This window comes from Triticum dicoccoides, chromosome 3A, assembly GCF_002162155.2.
Source record: "Triticum dicoccoides isolate Atlit2015 ecotype Zavitan chromosome 3A, WEW_v2.0, whole genome shotgun sequence".
Lineage (NCBI taxonomy): Eukaryota > Viridiplantae > Streptophyta > Magnoliopsida > Poales > Poaceae > Triticum > Triticum dicoccoides.
In genome coordinates, this window is record NC_041384.1 from 540,541,145 (window position 1) to 540,564,095 (window position 22,951).

The following is a 22,951-nucleotide window of genomic DNA, read 5'->3' on the forward strand; positions in this document are numbered from 1 at the left end:
GACTCAATATGCACGTAACTATTTATATTCTAAACGTAATTTATTTAGGAAGCGATCGTAAGATTATCTCGAGTGAGGAATAACTTATTCTGCATCCTAAATATAGATACTCTATTTATATCCCATGGCGAAGAATTACTTATTCTTGGTCGATCGACCGAGCGGTGGTCTGGTCTAAACAGCGATCGATATAAAAATTACGGTCCACCGATGTAATTATACATCGATGGAAAAAGATAGCCGGAGCTAGCCCACCTCCCCCCCGATGTGAAGAAACAATCTAGCCCATTCCCCAGTCGCTATGAGCAGTTTTCACACGATGACGTTCCCCTCCCCCCGTCCCTTCTATTTCGCAATTGCGGCGGCGGCGGCGGCGGCAGGGATGGCACCGGAGGAATGACCCGACTGCTATGGCTACTTCTCTCGAGCGTGGTGTACTTCCCTTTCCCTCTCCCACGCGGTGGCGAACCGGAGGCGACGTGGGCGGTGCAACGATCGGGGCGAGCTCGGCGGCGCCAGCGGCCTTCTACGGCATCCGTCTCCACCCTCGGCGGCCTTATCGCTTGTAAGACCCCCCTCTTCTTCTTAACCTCTCCTCCTCCATTAATTTCTGAATTTCTAGGGTTAGGGTTATTGATTTTTGGGAGTGGTGCAGGGGAAGGGGAAGAAACTAGGGAAGGAAAGGAAAAAAAAGAGGAGTTTAGGGAGTGATGGAAGTGATGCTGGAGACAGGCACCTGATAGTGAGATGATGGAGGTGGAGAAGAAGGCCCAGCCGATGACATAGAAGAAGAGGAGAGCTCAATGCTGCGGAGCAAAAGGAACAACAGTATAGTATCAGACTGATTCAGCTGAGATATTTTAGTTTTTTTGCAAGACATGTGAATCCTCTCTGCGTTTTTGCTTTTGTTTAGAATTCACGAATTTTCTTCCTTGTAGCTATATGATGGTTCCAACTTAATTGGATGTTAGTAATGACGTACATAAACAATCAATCTATACGGCTGTACCTAGCTGACAATGCTATGTCTCTGTTTGGACCTGGCTGACAATGCTAACTCTCTGTATATTTGTATTATCGAAATTTGCGCAAACCTACAAGAAAAAAATTCCTCAATTAAAGATGATTCATTTTACGAGGAATTTGTTTTATATTTAGTGAATTTATTAGGCAAACAAGGAATTGGAATTCTGCCAAGAAATCTAGGAGCAGAAGAAGATGCAAGACTTGCGGACTAGCCAAATGCTGTGCAGGCGAGAAAATGGTAAGTATGGTGTACTCATGGCAAGACACGAAAGCATACACACTCACCATAAGCTGAATGAACGAATGCATCTTGTTAATTAGTTTTGACCGCTCAAACATGCCCGATGTCCTCACCAGCTCAAGTTCCATGACTCCAAGTTCACCTTGATGTATTCAGGTATCGCACAGCCCATAAAGAACCGCTGGTAATATGATTAAGGTATGTGAATAATCTGTTTTTCTGAATTTGTTCCTAAGGCAAATCCTCGAGGTTGGCAGCACATGTCCAATTCGATCTGTTTCCATTGCACACACATGTTGTTTTTCAATTAGCAACGCAAATTAGCGACCGTGTCAATGTTATGTCTCTGTTTTCTTTTGCAATCTGCAAGGAACTCAAAGATAGTTCTATGTTTGCTCACGTGCATTCTAGTCCATAAATTGTTTGGGCAATACAGAATAGAAGAATATGTACATGTTTGGTTACAAACTAAATTTTCTTTTGATGCTTATGAATTAGTTGAATCCTGAATTTTGTTGTTAAGAGAATAGATAGCTCTCTTCCCGCAAAAGAAAAGGAAGTAGCTAGAGCTCTCCTATGAATGTGTATTGAGATCTTCTGGCAATGCTAGGATTTTGAGGGTTTTTGTTTAAATTAAGTGTGCAGTTCTTGCTTCTGATCATTACAATTACTTAAGTGTTAATTTTGTTATCTTGTGTGTACAATATGCTATTCTCTATTCAGCTGACTGCATGACCAATATTACTTATTCAGTATATGAGTAACTTAATTTTCTTGTTTCATGCAGTTTGGAGCAATTCGTTATTACTACCAGTTTCAAATTAGATTTATTTCAATTGCAATGAGGTACAAGACTGGCCCTCTTCCTTGCTGTCTTATCTTTGGTGTTTATTTGGTTGAACTAGCATAAACCTAACTTTTAATATTGATGTGTTTCCGCCCAATTTGTGTATTAAGCCATGCTAGTCATCAATTAATCAATCTCAATGTTCCCTTAATAGATGATTGCTATTGATTTGTTGTGGCTTAGCTATCGAGGACAAAACATTTTCCTTTCCCTTTCCCCCCTAATAGTTGTTTATTTGCTCCTTCTAGGAGGCCTGCATTTTGCTAATTGTCTATTTGCTAGAGAAGTAGTGGCAATGAACATTTTTATTCTGATGCCTTATCTGAATAGCTTCAGAAATTCTTAACATGAAAATACATAATATACTTATCTGTGTGTGGTTAATGCTTCGTTGTTTAAATTTTCTCTTTGTTAAATGTTGGTAAGCAGAGTATATATTCTTGATTGATTATCCTGAATCTGAATTTGGGGAACATGATCTAACTAGCTTCTAAATCAGCTGAGTTGTACTGAATGATGGTGTGTTTGCTGCTCACACATTTTATTCCAAGGGCCATTATGACAAATAATGGCCACTTATAGGTTGCTGGTAATGCATTTTCACACCATACATATGCTTGTGCTTACCCCCGTTGGGTAGTCAATATGATACTGGTGCACTAATCAGTGGATTTCGGTTTGTTTTATACATGAAAATAAGGTAAGAGTGTTATGTCAGCTTCAAGTCCCTCGAAACCACATACTTTTGTTCGTGTTGTTCTAGGTTACCTTCTTTCATGGTGGCATAAATCTGTCTTATAGAAAATAGACGTGGATGCTTTCCTTGCCAGTTCCATGTAATTTTTGTCTGGTTCTGCTGTAATTTCAGATGTATGTGAGTTTTTGAGGTGCACAGTTCACTAGCATTACATAGGTTAGCATATCTTTGCTCCCACATTTGCATGACACATGATTTATACTTGGATTGTATATGAATTACTGTTTGTGTATGCATATGCTACTGTTTTCACCTCTAATATTTTAACTTCCTACTTCAGTGGATGTGGTAAAGTGCAACAATACTCAATTAGGCCGTACTGATTTTTATGGTCGTCTTTTTAGCATCTGGCAAAGCAGTAAGATTAAAGATGTAATGGCCGTAACTATACTTCTCGTCGAAAAGCGATCTATGGGAAAAAAATACCTGTCCTCAACTCCTCAAGAATCTGGAGGATGTTGTGAGAGATCTGACCTGGGATTGTTACTCTCATACAACCCTATTCACATCCATGTTGTACTTACATTTGCGAGCTACTCACTGGCTCTGCAATTTGAATGAAACAGTTCTCATTTTCAGTCATTTTTTCTGGGTATTCCACACGGGAAGAAAAGCACATTAGGCATGCATACAATTGTCAATTTTTACAGGCTGAAATTTTTGAATAATTGTCAATTAGTTTTCAGCCGATTGCTTGTCAATCTTCGCAGATTTCCAGTTTAACCCGCCCTCAATCCAGGAGTAATCTTGTATAACATTCAGTTACAAGACACAAACTAGTTAAATATGATGACTCCCACCATTGTATCTGGCACACTGATAAAATACATGGTTTAGTGTGCATTGAAACAATTGTTACAGAGTTTGCCTATTTATCTTGTTTCTCACTATACTTTTGATTCATAGCGTGTTATGGGTTCATGTCATTCCGAACAGTTTGGTACATCTAATATCCCTCTGAGATATCTATGCTTTCAACATTGTGTCCAGTTTAGGGTAGTGAAGCATATTAATCCTAAAGTGTTATATGCGCTTGTGTGTTGGGGGCCTCTATCTGTTTGTTAGTATACTTCTGAGAACTGATAATATTCTGCTTTTCAGGTATCTGTTCAAGTGGATGACAGTAAATGTATGAGGGTAGAGAGTAATGTCTTCTTATTTATGGTCGGTACGAGTAACATTAAATTGAAATTTCAGACCTTTTACTAATCCCTCCATCCCATAGTATAAGACGTTTTTGCAAACTAAACATAGCTTGCAAAAACATCTTATATTGTGGGACGGAGGGAGTAGTAACCAGTAGCAAAATTCAGGTTTTGGGGAGAAGAAAAGTGAACCTAAGGGCTCCAATACTATTAATAGCACAATACCATGTTGCATTCAGTGTTTCAGTCCTGGAGACATTGCTGAACAGATGAAGTTGGTGGAAAATCTATGGTCACCTAAAAATTAAGCTGCTTGAATATCAAGTTCAGAAGTACTGTAGTCAGTTTTCAAGTTCGGTAGTATTCAGTTTTTGTAATAGTGATTTCTGAATATTTCGAGAAATGTGATAAAAAGTCTTGCTAGTTCATTTAACATGATTCTTATTAAGAACTGTACTAGCAAGACTTTTTATCACATTTCTCGAATGTATCTTAGTTCACTAGAGTACTAGACATACGAGTTGGCAACCAGCTGATGGCACGACAAGTCTGGAGATGCCAAATTACCATCTAACACTTGTGATATTTCGGAATGTGATGACTCTGGGTTTAGTGAAGTGGTTGAAGAAAACAAGCCTGCCGAACAACATGAAGGTTTTGCTCGAGGAGATAGAAGATCATTGGATAAAACTAAAAAAGGCTTGTTAGATCTATCTGCTGGTCAGAATACCTCAGGGTCTGTGTCAGAAATACAATTATCAAATTTGGGGGATACAATAGGAATAGATCAACATTTTGAAGTTTCCACTCAGAGAAATGAAAATAGTACTGTGGATGGTCACCTTGAAGGAAGAAAGATGAATAATATATGTACAGAAATGAATGACAGTCCTGGAAAAGGCAATGAAATAAACCTAAAACAACCTGCAGTGCTTGTACTTTCTGCCATGGCTGAGACAGGCCTGGTTAGTCTGCCTTCACTGTTCACAGCTGTGTTGCTGCAGGCAAACAACGGATTGTCATCTGACCAGGTTTGTGTTTCTGCTTGTTTTAAGGTGCAATGCTTTATTGAGAAAAGTTGTTTTTATCTCCAAACTCAACTGCGCTGTAGACCTTAAGAGTCGCTTTACAAGATTGAGGTGCGATGTTTGTAGAACTCATGCATTTTGATACATAGCACTAAATTTCTCAGCTTCAAAGAAGTACCCATTTTTGTTTCATGAACAAAAAGGGTATTGCCCATAAATTTTCTTTCACTGGCATACTTTGATATAAGGAGAAAACTTGACCTTTTGACATCATATATAGATATAATTTTGCGGGTAGCTAGTAGGCATTTTAGATACTATGGCATTGATTTAATTTAGCTTTCTTCTTGCTAGAAAATGATAGCTAAATTTTTCAGGCTTCAGCGATTCTTCCATCAAATTTTGAAGAAGTAGCCACTGGTGTATTGAAAGTTTTGAACAATGTGGCATGTTTGGATATCACTCTTCTGCAGTGTATGCTGGTAACAGTTGTATCCAAGCTGGGTATTATTGTTATTGGCTTTTTGTTTGTTGATTTTCATGCATCGTTTGACGCTGAATAGATGAATTTCTGAACTGCAAAATGTAACCTAGGAAGACACAAAAGAATCTTAAACTATTTATAATGCCAGCAGACAACTATTCATTCTTAAAGATCTCATGCAAAATTTGCTGTTGGCAAACCGGCAACATTCTAATATGGGAGTCCTGAAGATCTTAACAATCTGTTTTTCCACCTATGGTCGTTTGTATGCTTACTGGTTATGAACTCTTTTCAGGCTAGATCAGATCTGAAGATGGAATTCTTTCATTTGCTCAGTTCTCTTCTGAATCATTGCATGCATAAATGGAGAGTACCAAATGATCAGGTAATGTGTATGCTATTGTAAATGGCTTGGTTGATAGGCCTGATGGCCTGGAAAATGGATTCAAACTTCCATCAGGTGCTTTTGGACTGCTGCCAAAGGATGTCGAGAGCATTGTTACCGCGAAATGCAAAGATAAACTGTTGGATCTCTACAACAAGAGAAGCATCTCAGAACTGGTTGAGGTGGTCTGTGTAACTGTCGGTGCTAGGGAGTAGCTTCCACCTTCAACTGTTGGCAGGTCCAGCATATATATCATTATCAGACGTGACAACAAGCTCTATGTTGGACAGGTATTTCCTTGATTATTACACATTCATGTATTCTTCCGTAGAAACCCATCACAGATTGGCTTGTAAAAAATGGGGGCGGGTAAAGAGTGATGCAAACGTGATCCAGCATCTAAATTAGCAAAAGATTGCAACAAGTCTATGGTGATACTATGATAGTGATAGCTAGCAAATCGTGAAAACATATATGTTAGCATGACTTACACTGAATATTGAAACAAGGATCATATTCCAACATCAGCTTCAGTGTTTCTTTTCCAACATAAATTTTCTTTTTCAGGATGGTATTCTATACAAGTACTCCCTCCGTTCCAAATTACTTGTCGTGGTTTTAGTTCAAATTTGCACCGGGAGGGCGCAGACGCCACCACCTTGCTCATCTAGTCTGCCATATGTCTTGTACACATCGCTCGTAGGAGCCTGGAACTGCAAGGTCTCCCTTGCAGACAGGAATAAGATCTGGGAAGATCTTTAGCTTGCCATCTGGTTAATTTTTTTAATCGATGGGGCTCTAGGATCTGCAGTAGTCATGTTCCAATCTTACGGTCATAAGCTACCCATTTAGGCCTAATTTGGTTACAAGGGTGAGGTAACCCAGGGCTTTAATCCCCCACGGGGGGATTTACATGGACGCAGGGGATCCTCTCCTCCCACCACGGGGATGCCAGCATGTCAGTTTGGACAAAATAGGGGAGAGGGGAGAAGACCAGATCACATCCCGAAAAAAATGCTAGAAAAGCTTCGGGCTGAGGGGGGTTGGTTGGATGACGACCCGATCTGTCGCCGTCGCCGCCGCCGCTGCCGCCGGAGGAGAGGTGCGTGGAGGCGGTTCTTGAGCAAGGAGGCGGGGGTGTCGGACGGGGAGGCACGGAGGCTGGAGGGGACGACCCGATCTGTCGCTTTCAGGTCATCGGATGGGGAGGCATGGAGGCTGGAGGGGGCGGAGGCCATGGGCTCTCGGTCGCAAGGAGAGTTGCGAGCGAACGAGGCGAGGGTTTTCTCCCTGACCTGTCGACACCGGGAGATCTGACCCTGGGACGGGCCGTGGAAAGGCCAGGGATCTTCTCCCCTCGCATCCTACCAAATGGGCCTGTTTACTTCCCCGGGCTCAACTTAGCCCGTGGTCTGCCCACCCGGGGAAAAGGCTGGGATCCCCTCGGGATCCCTTGGAACCAAATGAGGCCTTATGGTCATTTTATGATGTATCATCGGGCTGCTCTTCAGAGTTGAGGAAAACAGTGGTCCAGGGCAGAGGGCCTTGAACAAAACCTGTTGGATTCAGAACAACGAGTGAGTAGAAAACATGGTAGGAGTATTTTTTTTCCTTTCAAAAAGCATGGTATCGTAATGTAAGTATTCAATCAAGAACCATAAAAGATACACTCTAAATTTATTAGGAATTACTAGGATTATCCAGACCAGAATCGGTATATCAAGCTATATCGGAGAAGTAGGAATTCCATTCTTGAACCATCATGGCCATGGATATTAGGAGTATTATTATTATATAGTAGTATTATTGGATGGGTGGTTCCTGGCTGTACGTCTATACCTACCTCATTGATTTCACTGCCAAGAGATGGCAAAGCTAGCTAGCTAGTATCTCTTGGAAGGATCGGTGTGGACAAGTTCTCTTCTCAAGAAAGATGCAAAAGATATGGGGCCATAAAACTGGATCCGTTGCACTGCATGCGCGTTTGGATTTTGACTAGTCAGGTTGCTGCAGTAGTAACACCCACCCCAATCATGCATGCCTTTGCACCAAAAAGAAAGAGCCATGCATGCTTTGAATGCCCTGCTCTGAGGCTTCCCTGTTGGGCAAGGTTTAGTTGTATCGCTACTACCACGACTTAGCAGCATTCTCGCCCCTTTGCTTCTACTAGCTCATCGCTGCTCCTGTTCTTGCAACTGTTCCTGGACATGGCGTGGATTCCTGCCTTTCTGTTGCTTCAGTGTTTTAAATTCAATCCATTTTGTCCACTTACCACTAACTTCTGAGCTGAGAAAACTGAGTCTTTTGCATGCATAGCAAAGCCTTGAAGTGTTTTGGAGGCGTAGAGTAAATGCTGCTGCGCTTTCAAATGTGTGTGGCAGGGGGAGAGAGGAGATCGAGAGCGCAAAAAAGCATTTAAGGACAAAGCTATATACCCCCTGCATGAAGCAGCTGTCCAATTGCGCCAGGGTACATATCTACTGGTTGTTATTTTTCTTTTCTCATTGGAGAGGACAGATGGAGGTGGTGAGCACCTCTTAAATGCCCAATTGTCCATACCAAAGGGTAGAGTAGAGGAAGCAAAAGAATTAATAGATCTTCATGCTTGTCATGATGTGGACCTGTTGCTCTCCATTCACACATCTTATCAAAAAAAAAAATTCATAACCTGACAGTGGTATCTGATATCAGGTGTTGGGTTTAACCCCCTAGGAAATTTAGTTGAAAATTGATACCAGCAGTATTCTCTATTCAAGCTAGATCTCTTGCTTTCATCTCGGTGGGATCATAATTTCTACTCCCTCCGATCCATATTACTTGTCGCTGGTTTAGTACAACACTTTGTAAGCGACAAGTAATATGGATAGTTGGGAGTGCTTTGATTTTCCATAGTTTTCCCGAGGGATATATTTCATTAGTTTGGAGTCATATAAGCTTATGACCTTCAATCTACACTGTATAAAGGCAGAAGTCTAGAATGTTCAGTGCTTGCCCCTTTTGTAACTTACCCCAAGGAGGCACGCGTTGAGCATTCTCTTGCACTAGCATTTTAGATCAACAGTTAGCATGCGTATCTGCACTTTGGTTTGCCACTAATTATGCATTGTATGTCACGTTTGTTTCCTAGGAAAAAAATGTTCTTCCTTTTGTCTTGTTTCATTGTTTTAGTCTAAGAGGCAATGATATTTGCCTTGGTGCCCTTCTAGTCCTTACGCTAGAAAGGCTACCCATGTGAAGAGCACCAACTTGATCAATGCATGCAATAGCAGCATATATGCATGCATGCATGCAAGCATGTGTTAGTGTTAGAGCACTGTGCCCCCCTAAGTTGTATAGTTTCACATTCTTTTTTTTTTGAGAAAATGCAAAAGACTTGCGTTTCTTTGTATTGAAAAGATAGAGTTTGTTACAACCTCCGAAGAGGAGCGATTATAGTCAGGAATCTAAATCAGTGGACGTCCCAGGTTTGTGGGAGGATGGCATGCAGGCCACGGGCGCCAGGTCTTGCCTAGTGCTTAGCTTCATCCTTGATCCGCGAGATCAGTGAATTGGTCGAAGGGCTTGCGTCGTTGAACACGCAGTCGTTCCAATGCTTCCAGGTCATCCAAGGGATCAGCAGAGTTGCGGTGGTGAGGCCCTTATGCATGGGCTTCGGCGTGTTCCGCCGCGCCGAGCGCCACCACTCGGACAGGGATTCCTCGCTAGAGGGCACGCTACATGTCAGGCGCAGCCAGGACAAGATCTCGTGCCACACTTGCTTGGAGAAGGGGCATTCTAGGATTAGGTGCTGGATTGATTCGGGCGCCTGGTCGCAGAGCGGGCAGCGAGGAGGGTGCGGCAGTCCACGACGAGCAAGGCGATCAGCCGTCCAGCAACGTCCCAGGTGGGCAAGCCAGTGGAAAAACTTCACACGTGGAGGTGGCCAGCCCTTCCAGGTGAGTTCCCATGCGGGGCAGGAGGTCGAGCCTTGGAAGGTGGCGAGGTAGGCGGATTGCGCCGTGTAAATACCTGCTGTGTTCCACTTCCAATGCAGGCGATCCGGCTCGGCAGTGAGCGTGATGTGCTCGACCGCATGCCATGTAAGCAGGTACTGGCCAATCTCGCGGAAACCAAGGGTGCCCTAACGTCCGATGCCCATTGGTGTGCTTGCAGACCGTATGCCACTGTCCTGCTCTTGCGGCGGTGTTTGGGGATGAGGGCATGTAGCTGTGGCGCTATTTTTGAGATGGAGCAGCGGTCTTCCTAAAACAATGTGCGCGGCCGTTGCCAAGGATCATGGTGGTGGACGTGAAGAAGGCTCGCTCCGCAGAACTGAATTGAAGGTCGAGGCCAGACCATGCCTGGTTGTCATCTGTGCGGGCGAACCAGAGCCATCTGGTACGCAAGGCCAGGCCCGTGCGCTCCAGGTCGTGCACTCCGAGTCCGCCAAGGCGGGTCGGGCGGCAGACGCGTTGCCAGTTGATGTGACAGTTGCCGCTGTGTGCCTCGGTGCGGCCCGCCCATAGGAATCGTCGTTGGATTTTTTTCCAGGAGTTTGAGGATCTTCTTTGGCGGCGCGAGCACCAGAAGCTGGTGGATGGGGATCGCGCTTAGCACCGATTTGACGAAGGCAAGGCGTCCGACTTTGTTCATGAGGTGCGCCTTCCAGGTGGGGAGCTTTCCAACGGTTTTGTTGACGAGGGGCTGTAGTTGTGCAGCGGTTGGGCGTCCAAGGGTGAGCGGGATCCCCAAGTAGTTGATGGGTAGCGCCGTGATTGGGCAGCCCAGGTTAGCGATGGCCGCGGCAGCCATGTCGCCACTGCATCTGATCATCGTAGCTGTGCTCTTCTGGAAGTTGACCCGTAGGCCTGACGCCTGGCCAAATAGCTGCAGGATTTCTCGGACGGCGAGTGTGTCGCGTGTCGAGGGGTGGCAAAGAGAATGACATCGTCCGCGTACAGCAAGAGGACGGGGAGCGCGCGGCGAGGGTGTAGTTGTTGCAGGACGTTGAGCTCGGCCGCGTGACGGAAAAGGCGCCCCAATGTGTCGACAGCAAGCATGAAGAGCTGTGGCGACACCGGGTCGCCTTGACAAAGCCCACAGCGGTGCCAGATCGCGGGTCTCGACACGCCGTTGAGAACCCTTGTGCTTGCTGATGACAGGAGGGTAGCAATCCAGCCAAGCAAACGGTCGCTGAAGCCATATCGATGCAAGACTTCGAAGAGGAACAACCATGACATGGAATCAAATGCCTACGCAAGGTCGAGCTTCAGGAGGATGCGCGGGGTGCCCAGTTGGTGAAGGCGTGCCGATTGCCGGACAAGCACGAAATTGTCATGTAGGCTTTGTCTAGGGATGAAAGCGTTTTGGATGGGGCTGACCAGCTCCTTCAGTGTGGGCGCAAGGCGGAGGGACAACACCTTCGCGAATATCTTGGCGACGAGGTGGATTAGGCTAATGGGCCTGTAATCACCCAACCCAGCTGCGTCATTACGCTTTGGGATTAGCGTTAGCAGCGCTTGGTTCAGACAGTTGAATCCCTGTTCCCATAGCGCGTAAAGCTGCTAGAAGACACGGACAAAGTCATGCTTCACAATAGGCCAGAAGGAGCGCAGGAATTCTGCGGTGAAGCTGTCCGGGTCGGGCGCTTTGCGCGCCAGCACTCGCTTGACAGCCTGGCAAATCTCATCTTCGCCGAAGGGGGCGTCAAGGTCATCAAGGTTGGATGGCGTGATAAGGTCCTCAAGGTTGAGGGCACATTCACGAGGGTGATCGGTCCCAAGCAGGGAGTCGAAGTGCGCGAAAGCCGCCGCGGCCAGTTCTGCTGGGTCGGTAAGAATGGCGCCCTCAACCATCAGAGTATGTATCATGTTCTTCTGTTTGCGGCAAGTGCACTGGCGATGGAAGGAGGTGTTAGCGTCTCCATCTTTGAGTGATGCAACACGCGCGCATTGGAGCGCCAAGGTTCGCTCGAGCGAGGCGTGGCCGAGGTCGAAGAGCTTGATCTGCCTACGTAGCCAATCCTCATGCAACATCAGTTGCCGACTCTCCTGGGCGGTGTCAAATCGCATCAACAATTCACGTGAGATCGCGAGCTGGTCATGGATATTGCCCACGGTGCGCGCACTCCAGCTCGTGAGCTTGCGCGCGGTGGCCTGCATGCGTCACATGTTGCAGTGGAATGGGTCCGCGTCGTCCACGGAATGCCACGCGTCCGCGACCACGTCCTGGAATCCCTCGATTCGTGTCCAGTAAACTTCGAAGTGGAAGCGCCGGCGTGCAGGGGGTAGGGGTGAGCAGTCGAGGAGGGGGCTCTGGTCAGAAACGACCGAAGCCAAGCATCGGAGGTGGCACTCGCCAAGCTGCTCTTCCCAGTTCGCGGTGCAGAGGACGCGATCAAGTTGAACCAAGGTTGGCGGGGTCTGTTCATTCGAACAAGTGTAGCGCCGACCCGTTTAGGTTTACCTCCTTGAGGGCGAGGTCATTGATGACACGTCGGAAGCGCCCCATCATGCGGCGGTTGAGGTTTCCGTTGTGCTTATCCTCGTCGCTCTAGATCAGGTTGAAATCACCGCAAAGCATCCATGGGCCAGCACAGTTGGATCGGACTTCGTGAATTTCCTGCAGGAACGCGATCTTGTCGTTGTCATGCTGCGGCCCATAGACGATGGTGAGCGACCAGGGAGTGGCGTTATGGGGGGTCGACACCTGGGCGGACAATGTGTTTGTGGTGAGCGAGTGATTACTGATTGTCACCAGTCTGCGCTTCTAGGCTAGCAGTATACCACCATAGGTGTCGATCGCAGGCAAGTATACATAGTCGTCAAAGTCCGAGCCAAGAGTCTCAGGGACAGTAGACAAGTAGATAAACTCCATCTTAGTTTCTTGGAGGCAGACAATTGACTCGTTCATGGATACAATGAGCGATCGAATTGTGGTGCGCCGGGCGCGAGCGTTACCGCGAACATTCCATATTATGATCTTCGGGTCGTGATCCATGAAGGCTTAATCGACATGGGAGGGGCGCGGCCACGTGATCAGACCTCGATCGGGCTGCCAGTGATCATCGTGGTGATCGGCGCCACGAATGGGTCATCAGGGAGCTCGCGACCGACGAGGGCGGCGATGGCTGCAAGGACGGTTTTGGGGATCGGTGCGGCGAACAGGTCGTCGTAGGCCTTCATTGCTTCCGGGGTGATCACCTTGTCTACACCGACGATGCCCAAGGTGCGCAACAGCTGAACCTGCGAGCGGCGCTCGGCAGTGGGCGGCGCGGCTGCCTTGGTCCTTGTTATGGTAGCAGATCGTCCACGCCGCGGCGGCGCGAAGTTGAGCGGCTGTCGGCGTTGCTTGCGGCCTGGGGTGGGGAAGACAGGGTTGAGCTGTCTAGTGGCCGCGGCTAGGAAATCGCCCAAGGTCCAGGAGCTCATCGTAGTTGCGCCTGGCTGGCAGCGGCGAAGCGTGACCGTAGGTGTGGCGAAGCGGGCCGCGCTCCTCACGGTGGGTGGAGACGATGCAGGGTACACATCTTCGTTGGTCGGGCCATCGGCATCCGTGCTCAGGAGCGGGGGCCTCCGTTCGTCAGGGCATTGTGGCCTGGGCATTATCCGCACACGATCATGGGCCGTCGGGGCGGTAGCGGTTTGGAGGCCCATTATATCGGTGCCAGAAGCTTCAAGAGTTCTCTCGAGAGCTGGGGGGCGCTCTGGCGCGGTGGTATGGGTTTGTTGCGCATCTTCCCGCATATCATCCCGCGCAGCATCGATGCGGTCAGGAGATCGGTCCTCGGGGCGGGTGTTGGTGTCCACAGTGGTGCCAGGAACTAATGTAGGCAAAGCGGCGCTTTGCCCCGACAGTGGATCAGCCGCAGGGTCAGCTTCAGAAGCGGATGGTGGTGGGTGCACTTCTGGTTGTGAGTCGGGGACCTCGCAACATGAGGACAGGCTGACTGGATCCCCAGGCGCGCAACGATTGGGGGAGGCCGGCCCCAAATCAGCTGTGGCGCCCGTCTAGCTGCAGGGCAACAGGAGAGACGTGGTCGTGGCGGGCCCGGCCTCTGGGGTGAGGGGGCTCTGCACCAATACCAGGGAGCCAGCTAGCGATGCGACATGTGCGTTCGGCCGTTGGGGCGATCCTGTCGGCCTGGGATCCGTAGCTGCAGCAGCCTTGGCAAGCGCAGCCTCAATCCTTGCGCGCTTTTTCTTTCCTCTCCTCTTTTGTCTTTGTGACGAGAGTGTCGGGCATCGTCATTGGAGGTGGGCCAGGCGTCCATGCACTGGTTTGTGGACTGTACGGGCGGTGGCGTTGGTGCGCGCACGGCGGTGCAGGCTTCGGACCAACGATCGGCGACGACAAGACCGTCAGCGCGTTGCTGGCCACAGAGGGATGTCCAGCCGGTGCCATGCCGTTGGCGCGTGCCTCCGGTGCTGCGGCAGTACGACGGCGCAAGCGGCCGCGTTCGAGGCCAGGCTCGGCGCTGGCGCCGTCATCATCGGCCTCGTTTCCGTCCCCCTCCCCGTCAGGGCGAGCTGCATGGCTGGTGAGGGCGCGAGCACGGTCGACATCGGAGCGAACGAGGGCGATGGCCATGGGGTATGTGAGGGTGGTGACCGTTGGGGCGGAGGAGGCGGTGCGGCCCGACGTAACCTCGACGATCTCCAGCGTGGTGGCGAGGCAAATGCCGGCGGGGTCGTGCGCGCGTTCGGAGAGGTGGAACGTGGCCAGGTCGGCGAGGGAGCGCGTCTGTGGGTGGAGGCGCTCGATCCAGACGCTGGTCCCGAGGATGTGCTCCGCCGTCGCCAAGTGCCAGGCTTGGGTGGGGATGCCGCGGAGCTCGAGCTCGACGCGGTATTCGAACCCACCGGAGCCGGTGTGGGCAAGCTTGCACCATGGGCGTAGCTACAGGGAGAAGCGCGGGCTGCGGATGTAGTGGTCGCCGTTCATGCGGTCCTTTGAGGCGTGGGATCCAAAGATGATCAGGAAATCTTCAGGCTTGTGGAGGTGGGTGGTGAAGTCGCCGTCTTCAAAGCTGAACATGGAGCACAGGAGCACAGCGACGTTATCGGCGGACACCTGGGGCCGAGTTCCACTGATGGTGGCCACCGTCGCCCGTCTCAGCACCTCTTCTGCCTCCTCCATCTCAACGGAGAGCGACATGATGATGCGTGCTGGCTCAGCGGCGTTCACGTGTGCGGCCGGAGCGGGGGCTGGGGCGCTGCAGTCCGTGGGGCGGCGGGGGGTCGCGGTGCGCGGCAGCCCTTGGGGCGGCGGGTGGGTTGGCGGCCGACGCGGTAGTGGTAGTCATCACATCCGCGGGAGTCATGGCCAGAGATGAGGCACCGCCTGCAGCGGATGTCGTTGGTGCAGTCGCGGACTCAGTGACGGGGGTCAAGGCAGCGGAAGGAGAGTCCGGCGAGCTCTTCAGGGGATGGGCTGCGCTGGCGACGTGGCATGGGGCTCGGCTTAGGCTCACGGTGAGGTCGGCGTCGGTTCCGGCGGCGCGACTGCTGGTAGCCGTCGGCGTCCACCGTGGTGCTGTGCGAGACGCGATGCACCTTTGAACGGGGCCCGAGGCGGGCGGAGGCGGGCAGCCTGGGGGCTGCTGGGCGCCGGCACGGGAGCCGCGCTTCGGGCGGGCGGGGCAGGCGGCGGGGTGCGAGCGACGTCCCGGTAGGAGCGAGTGCAGGCCACGCTGTTAGACCTGGACCCGGAACAGCGGCTGTCGCCGGAGGAGACGCGCTCGCCGGGGAGGGAGCGGGCAGGGGAGGGGGGCGCCATGGCAGGGCGAAGGAGGAGAGCTAGGGAAGTTGGGGGAGCCAGTTTCACATTCATGCTTGCAGCAGTGGCAGGAGGCATGCATGTATGTATCTTGGGTCGTGCAAGGATGCTAGGTTGATTCATTTGATGCCTTTCAATGTCCCATTCACTGTACCGAGAGACTCGTGTGTGATCTGCCGCTATGATACGTGGCTTCAATGGAGCAGTACGGTAGTAAGTAGTGTTTGTTTGATGGGCTTCTGCTGCAAGGTTGATGAAAAAACCTGGTAGCAGTGATAGGTAATAACCAATGATGGGATAATTGAAATCGTCAGCAGGCATGTAAGAGCTGCCTTTTGGCATTTTGCTCTACGTACCCGTTTCCTGTAGAGGCCACTGGTGTCTATGATTTGTGAGTTGACTCGAGGCTTGTGGAGCAACCCTTGTCACTGCCTTCCCCCTTCTTTTCCTGAAGTGATGTGAGTGTGTGTCCCCTAATTGCTGACCTATTATCTTCCTTGTCCTTAATTAAGTTATCCACATCTTGTTCATCTAGTGCTTTTATATCTTGCTTACCTGCCAAGGATTATTTCTAAACCTCTTTGTTTCACTCCAATAATTGACCATGGATGATTCTTAGTAATATAATAACTTCATAATTTTGGAGATCAATCGAGGAGCATGTTTCTGTGACATATGTACACCTGACCAAATCTCAAGTCACGAGTTCTCTAGGTGCACAGAAAGAGAGAGCTAGAGATGAAGTACTTGATTTAATACCCTGGCAGCCCCATAAATTTCCATGCATTGAGTGCTATGAATTGACTCTTGTAATGATTTTCATATGAGGGCTATACCAACCTGAATCTTTCTCTGTTCATCTTTGTTTAGACTCTTCTTAGCTGGAACTGTTCTCCTCTACTTTTCAAGACTATTTAACTGAAACTATCCTGCTAGCTTGTCCAGGATTGTAGTACTACTGCTATTAGTACTTTGTTGGTACTCATATACTACATCACGAGTTCTTAAGCTCTCAGATTATCAGTAGACCTGACTGGCTATGGAATAAATAAAGAGCAAAATGCAGCGCTGTTCTTCTTCTCTTTTTTTGCAGGGAGAAGTGTAGTATTGAAGTTGTTCGTAAATCACAAGTACGGTATTGAAAACTTGAAATGCATCACTGGGGATCAATTGGATGGTCGAATGTTACGATGCTACAAAGGTGAGACGTAACTGAACTTCTGTAGATCGGCGCAACAAAATGAAATGACAACACACAAATACCACGGTGCCTCTGCGCTGCCAAAACAGACAGTTCTTCTCAACAGTACCACAGCATCAGAATGTTTCTATTAAAGCAGGAATAGCATGCTTTTGTATCTCATCAACTGTACTCTACACCGAAACAAAAAAGGAAAATACAACGTACAGATGATGAATCTACACACAGCGTATGACAAGGGAGGTAGAATCTCCACTTGTCACTCCATGGTATCATTTTATTCCCAATATTTCGAATATAAGAAATGCAACTCTAAGAAAATGTAGCTCAGGAGGGATAGATGGAAGAGAGAGGGGTGGAAAGGAACATGGCCAGGGAAAGGAGGTGGAATAAGAAGATGAAGAACACGAGGGGAAATGTCATTGTTGGGTCTTACAAGGTCAAGAAAAGGTCTTGCAAGGTCAAGAAGACCCTAACAACGTGGCTTTAGCAGATTCAATCGGTGCTGCAGTTTCAACAAGAACTCTATTATCTAGGGCCTGACGTTCGGCAATCTCTGCTGCCTTAAAAATGTTTCTTTCAGCTGAGTTATGGCGACTAATTTGCTGTTCCTTCCCTTCAAGCTGGTTATGACAATTTTCCTCTACTTTGTTTGCACACAATTCCTTAAATGTAAGGGAACCAATATCTTCACTGACATTTCTGTTGTGACCATGGATACTGATTCCATTTCCCTTAGATTAGTTGTGGCAAATCTCCTCCCCATTCACACGTATGTTATTAATTGTAAGCGAACTTAAATCTTCACTTAAATGTCTGTTATGACCATCTGGGCAGTAAAACCAACGGAAAGAAGAGGCTTTGAGTCAGTCAAGTTTTCCAGTGAGTCGACAGTGTTTGGAACAACAGCTACTTGATGCACCCCTTTAACATTCAGTTCCTCCTCTTGCTGCAGAAAGATGTGTTATCCCAGTTGAAAAATCCGAGGCTCTTTACCTTGATGTCTTCCATATGTTTTGAATCTAGATTAGTAGCATGTACTTTGTTCTGAAATTCTATCTGAATTGGCAATGGTGGCACGTCCAGTATTTGGAGATTCCGATGGCTCCAGTATCCTGTTTACAGGATGAACCTACCTGGAGGCACTGTATCCACATGACATTCACGGGCAAGTCTGAGTTTCTTCATGATCACATGAAATTTTGTTTTTCTTTTATAAGTTGATTTCTGACAAACTAAGCAGTCATTGCTAGTACGTCTGATTTGCGGAAGAGGCTCAAAAACTCATGAGTTGTGTTGTCGAACTTCTAAGGGTTGACAGTGTGATTTTGTTGTGTGCACATGGAAATCCTAGATGGATGTCGACATGTTAATGTGCTATGTATGTTCAAGTCACCCATATCTTGAACCATGCAGAGCTACATGCAGAATCTGCATTTCTGCACTCAAGTTTTTTAACATTTGGCTCTCCTGTGATGTCTTGCATTTTTTTTGTTGCTTTCCTGTTTGACAACAATGGAAACCTATGTTAGATAGTGGCCTTGATGGAGTTATTTTTCGTGTTTCCTGTTTGACAACTCTAGTTGTTAATGCTATTGTTATATCAGTAGCTTGAGATGAACAATAATAACTTGTGGTTTATGTTTTGCCTCAGCACCAGCACTGTTGGAGGCGGTGAAGGCCAGCAGCTACAGACGCCACACGACCATGGCCTGGTGCAGGCAGCCATCTCCGGCGAGCTCACAACCCTGCACCACGAGAAGCACCACGTCGGCAACTGCAACATTCAGTTCTACGGCTGTGGTAAGAGAACAACCCTTACTTCCTCGCTTGTAGTGCTTTGATTTCCCCTAGCTAGCTAGATACTTGCGTAGTTGTGCAGGTTTTCTCTTAGCACAGTTCTGATTCTTTACTATTGCTATTGTTATTCTTTTGGGTGAACTGATCTGGTTCCTATTTTTGAGTTGAACTAGCAAATATGCCCGTGCGTTGCAATGGGAGACAAAAAATCATGGCTAACCAAATAAGTATGACTCAATATCCTGACACATGAGCGTACTCTATTTTAACACTGTGGCTCACCATGTTGCTATTTTTTTTCTCACCCTACCCGATGGTGGTTGCGATGTTCACGTGATCACAATGCATTCGACGTGGTAGATCCCAAGCCTATGAGTTTGCCAGTGCATGCTACATTTGTCATTATGTTGCGCAAGGGAACGTTTAAAACTTTAAAAACAAATCTCATTAACTACGTACTACTCCCAACGCCAAGACATATAAAGACTTTCAAAAAACTAATCGAATCCTAAACATAAAATACTTTTGAATTAGTGAACAGTTTTTCGAATCGACAAACATGTTTTTTTGAAATTTTTTATTTTCTTAAAAAAGTAATGAACATTACTTTTGTTTACAAACTTTTTAAATGTATGAAACGGTTTCAAATTCATTAACATTTTTTGACTCAACAAATTTTTTTTGAATCGATGATTTTTTTTAAATTGGGGAACAAATTTTAAAAATCATTTTTTGTGAACATTTTCTAAAATGTTATGGCCATTTTTTTTTCAGATTTCCGAATATGTTTTGACTACATGATCATTTTTTCAAAATCATGCACTTGATTTTATTTCCCGACCATTTTTCCAAATTGTGATTTTTTTTATAATATTTGCGAACAATTTTGCAAAATGACTAACATTTTTTGAATCTGCAAATTTTTTATGATTTTCTAAACATTTTTGAATTCACATATATTGTATGATTTCTCAAACATTTTGTTTGAAAACTCGTAACTTCAGAATATTAGATCCTGAATTAATTTAAAGAAGAAAGAAAACAGAAAAAACAAACAAGTAAAATCAGAAGAAACAGGGGAGTAAAGCCCCGCACATGGGCCGGCCCATGAATGCATAGATGGGTCATGCGTGAGAAAAGAAAGATAAAAAATTGTTGACGCTGGGGATCGAACCTGAGTCTCGTCGCTAGAGGAGCAATAGGCCAACCACCCTGCTACTCATCGCTCATTGACTACTGCTCGTCTCGCAGCTATAAAACAGCGTGGGAGGCGGCGATTTTTAGTCCGAAAAACGAATCGTTTTCCACTTACGGGTGGCATTGGTGGGTAATTTTTACCAACATGGAGGGTAATTTTAACGACGGACGACCAGAAGCGATAGCCGCTTTATTAATAGGTAAAGATTGGGCTTCTTTCTTAGTAGCAGATCTTGCTCTCATCTGTTCTCTTCTGAAATTTTGAACCTAAGCAACTGGACCTGTCATCTATAGAATTTTAAATAACAACTTTGTGAAGAATATGCACATTTTGCCACATTACAGGTGACCGCTCCTCATCTCATTACAAATTGTGATCTCTAACTTATAAATTAGCTTCATGCATGTTCTTCAACTCTACCAGTAGGGACGCAAGTGGATGGTGTCTGCTTGTCCGCGAACGTCCACAAAGTTTAACTATCCGGTCGCTAGTACCTCTGATTTTTGGAAGAGGCTGAAAAACTCGGGAGAATTGCGTGTTGTCGAACTTCTAAGGGTTGGCAATGTGATTTTGTTGGGTGCAAATGGAAGTCCTAGATAGATCTTGGCCTGTTAATGTGTATGTATGTTTGAGTCATCCCTTTCCTGAACCATGCAGAATCTGCATTTCCACACTCAAGTTTTTAACATTTGGCTCTGCTTAGAAGTTATCTTTATGGGCTAATCCATTTTCTTGGAGATTAGCTTGTTCTGTCCTGTACACTGCTGCTTCATGTTTCTTCATAAGTTTGATCTGTTGTGGAGAGGCTGCATGCAAAAGTCTGAACTTTTTGCTTGTGCGGTATTTTTGTTGCAGCTTCTAACCAATTTTCTATGCACATGTTGACTTGCACTATGGCTGAAGTACAAGTTCTACTCGTGTATGCTTTCATTTTTCGTGACACGGCCAATGATCCTATCAGACATGATGTGTTGTTGCTCTGTATCATGTTCTTAGTGTAAGGACATGAAAGTTATGGTTTTTCGCTGGGAAACTCGCTGCCGTGATGGTTTTATATGCTAGTACATCCGGGTGTTGTGAGTACGTGTGTGGAACTAAGAAAAATGAGCCTTTTGTCCTGGTTCCAGCCGTAACCATGCCATTCTGGCAACAATGTTGTACTGCCAATCCATGATTAATGATGTAGGATTATGTTGTGCCTGCACGAATATGTAGTGAACCATTGGAGTGCTTTGCTTTGCATGTTGAGCAAGCTAGATGCATATATTTATATCTGTTGTTTGCAAATTACATGGATATTATGCATGACTTACTCATGATATTGTTGCTCAACAGGTGATCTTGCCGGAGCAGACCATGAAGTTGTTACGCGCTTGCACAACTGCTTGTTCATGTAAAAAGTCGTGAAAGGAAAGGCTAATTCATGCGTCTACCTGTATAAGGACCAGTTTTAGTATGTGGATGTTGTCCGTGCTGGTGGAACTAATTGAAAGATGTGCGCTAGCCATAGGGCCTTGCTCTATGATGTACAAGCAGTGAGTTAATAATCATGCAAGGGGAGGGGAGTTGATTGATGTCAAGAAATTGCACTGCCTATTCCAATGTTTTGTTTTTGGACAAGGTTCCTTTTGAATCTGAAGAGGAATGATTGGTCCATGGTAATGATGGCCTTTCATTTGTGAAAGCCCAGAGGATGGATGGATCGATGCTGGGTGGGTTTCAAATTTGTTTGTTTGGAAGATGCAATTCGAGCAGATTATGTCTACACAACAACAATCTATTTGCAGCAGTGGATGCAAATCTTAGTTTTCTTGTTGCTATATGGCTTGTAATGTATACTTCACTTTCTGTACTTTACCTGGGAACCTTTGGTCTTTTCATAGACCGGAACGGACACCAATGAAAAGATTTCATTTGTCTAAAGAAAACTACTATGTGTGTTCATGCATGGTTGATGATTTCTAATGGCTGGATTCCTTTTCATGTTTCATAGTGGTTTGCACCAAATGCTGATGGGTTCTTGCTTCATGTCAAGGTGTTAAGCTGTGCAAAATCTAGTCAGTGAAAAGTTTGTAGGATGTAGTGAAATATTGGAAAATCTGTTGGAATGAATTATTCTAGTCAGATATTTATATGCATCAAAGTTTGCTTGTTTCAATTAGTTGATATGCATGCTACCATCTATCAAAGAAAGAAACTTGATCATAATCCAATGAAACATGTGGAAAATCTGTTGGAACGAATTTATTCTATTCAAATATATATTTATCTATCAAAGTTTGCTTGTTTTGGTCAGCTGCATGCCATGCCATCATATATGAAAGAAAGAAAGAAACTTGAGTCCGTTTGTTTGTAATCTGACGAAACAAACATGTTCATTTATCCGTCAGGTTTCTCTTCTCCAGTACCAACACATACAGTACAAGCATTAGGTGGGGTCAAGTCCATGCAGCGATTTATATAACACATGTGAGCTTCTGAAACATCACTGAACCAACCAGAAAGAAGGAGGGCACACTCAATATACTCTCTTATACTCCCTCCGTCCCAAAATAAACGTCTCAACTTTGTACTAACTTTAGTAGGGACTTTTCTGAAACCAATCGCAGTCAATCCAAACCAATCTCCAACAGACTCTAGGTAATCTCTTATCAAAAAAAAAAAAAGACTCTAGGTAACCCAAACCAAACCAATTTCGTTCCATCCATCCACTAATCTTCTGGTGCATGTGCTGCTTTCCCGCTTGTGTGCCGTTTGGCTATAACTCCCTCCGCCCGTAAAAGTGTAATGTCAAAAAACGTCTTACATTATGGGATGGAGGGAGTAGAAGCATACGCCTGCCTTACCGCGCTGTTTTCTTTTCATTGGTGAGATATATACAGGTAACGGAACTGGTGTCGGTCGGTCTCATTTGGTTGGAGTAGTCTTGAAGCTCAAGCATCTCAAAGTTGTTCCATATATTCTCACAACAGTCATGAAGTGGTCTTGCTGCATAATTAGAGCGTGAAGCAGAAGCAATCTTGAAGCTGGTCCATAAAATCTCACATCAGTTTTGAGGCTGCAATACTTCATGTCTTACGCAT

General features: G+C 46.4%; 1 long non-coding RNA gene and 1 other non-coding gene across 12 annotated transcripts; both read left to right on the forward strand.

The window, feature by feature from the left end:
• Positions 1 to 258: 258 nt before the first annotated feature.
• On the forward strand, positions 259 to 21,791 carry LOC119269050. Of its 11 annotated transcripts, none has more exons than XR_005133417.1 (9): positions 259 to 565; positions 656 to 1,264; positions 1,424 to 1,465; positions 2,055 to 5,047; positions 5,422 to 5,526; positions 5,824 to 6,203; positions 16,763 to 16,870; positions 18,525 to 18,673; positions 21,204 to 21,791. It is a non-coding gene; the product is annotated as an uncharacterized LOC119269050 (long non-coding RNA). The 11 variants fall into 11 exon arrangements; XR_005133415.1 differs by lacking the exon at positions 16,763 to 16,870 and having other exon boundaries at positions 260 to 565; positions 5,824 to 5,913; positions 5,989 to 6,203; XR_005133420.1 differs by lacking the exon at positions 16,763 to 16,870 and having other exon boundaries at positions 260 to 565; positions 5,824 to 5,913; positions 6,012 to 6,203.
• Positions 17,937 to 18,051, forward strand: LOC119273824. Its single transcript, XR_005135006.1, has one exon. It is a non-coding gene; the product is annotated as a small nucleolar RNA Z278 (small nucleolar RNA).
• Positions 21,792 to 22,951: the final 1,160 nt, after the last annotated feature.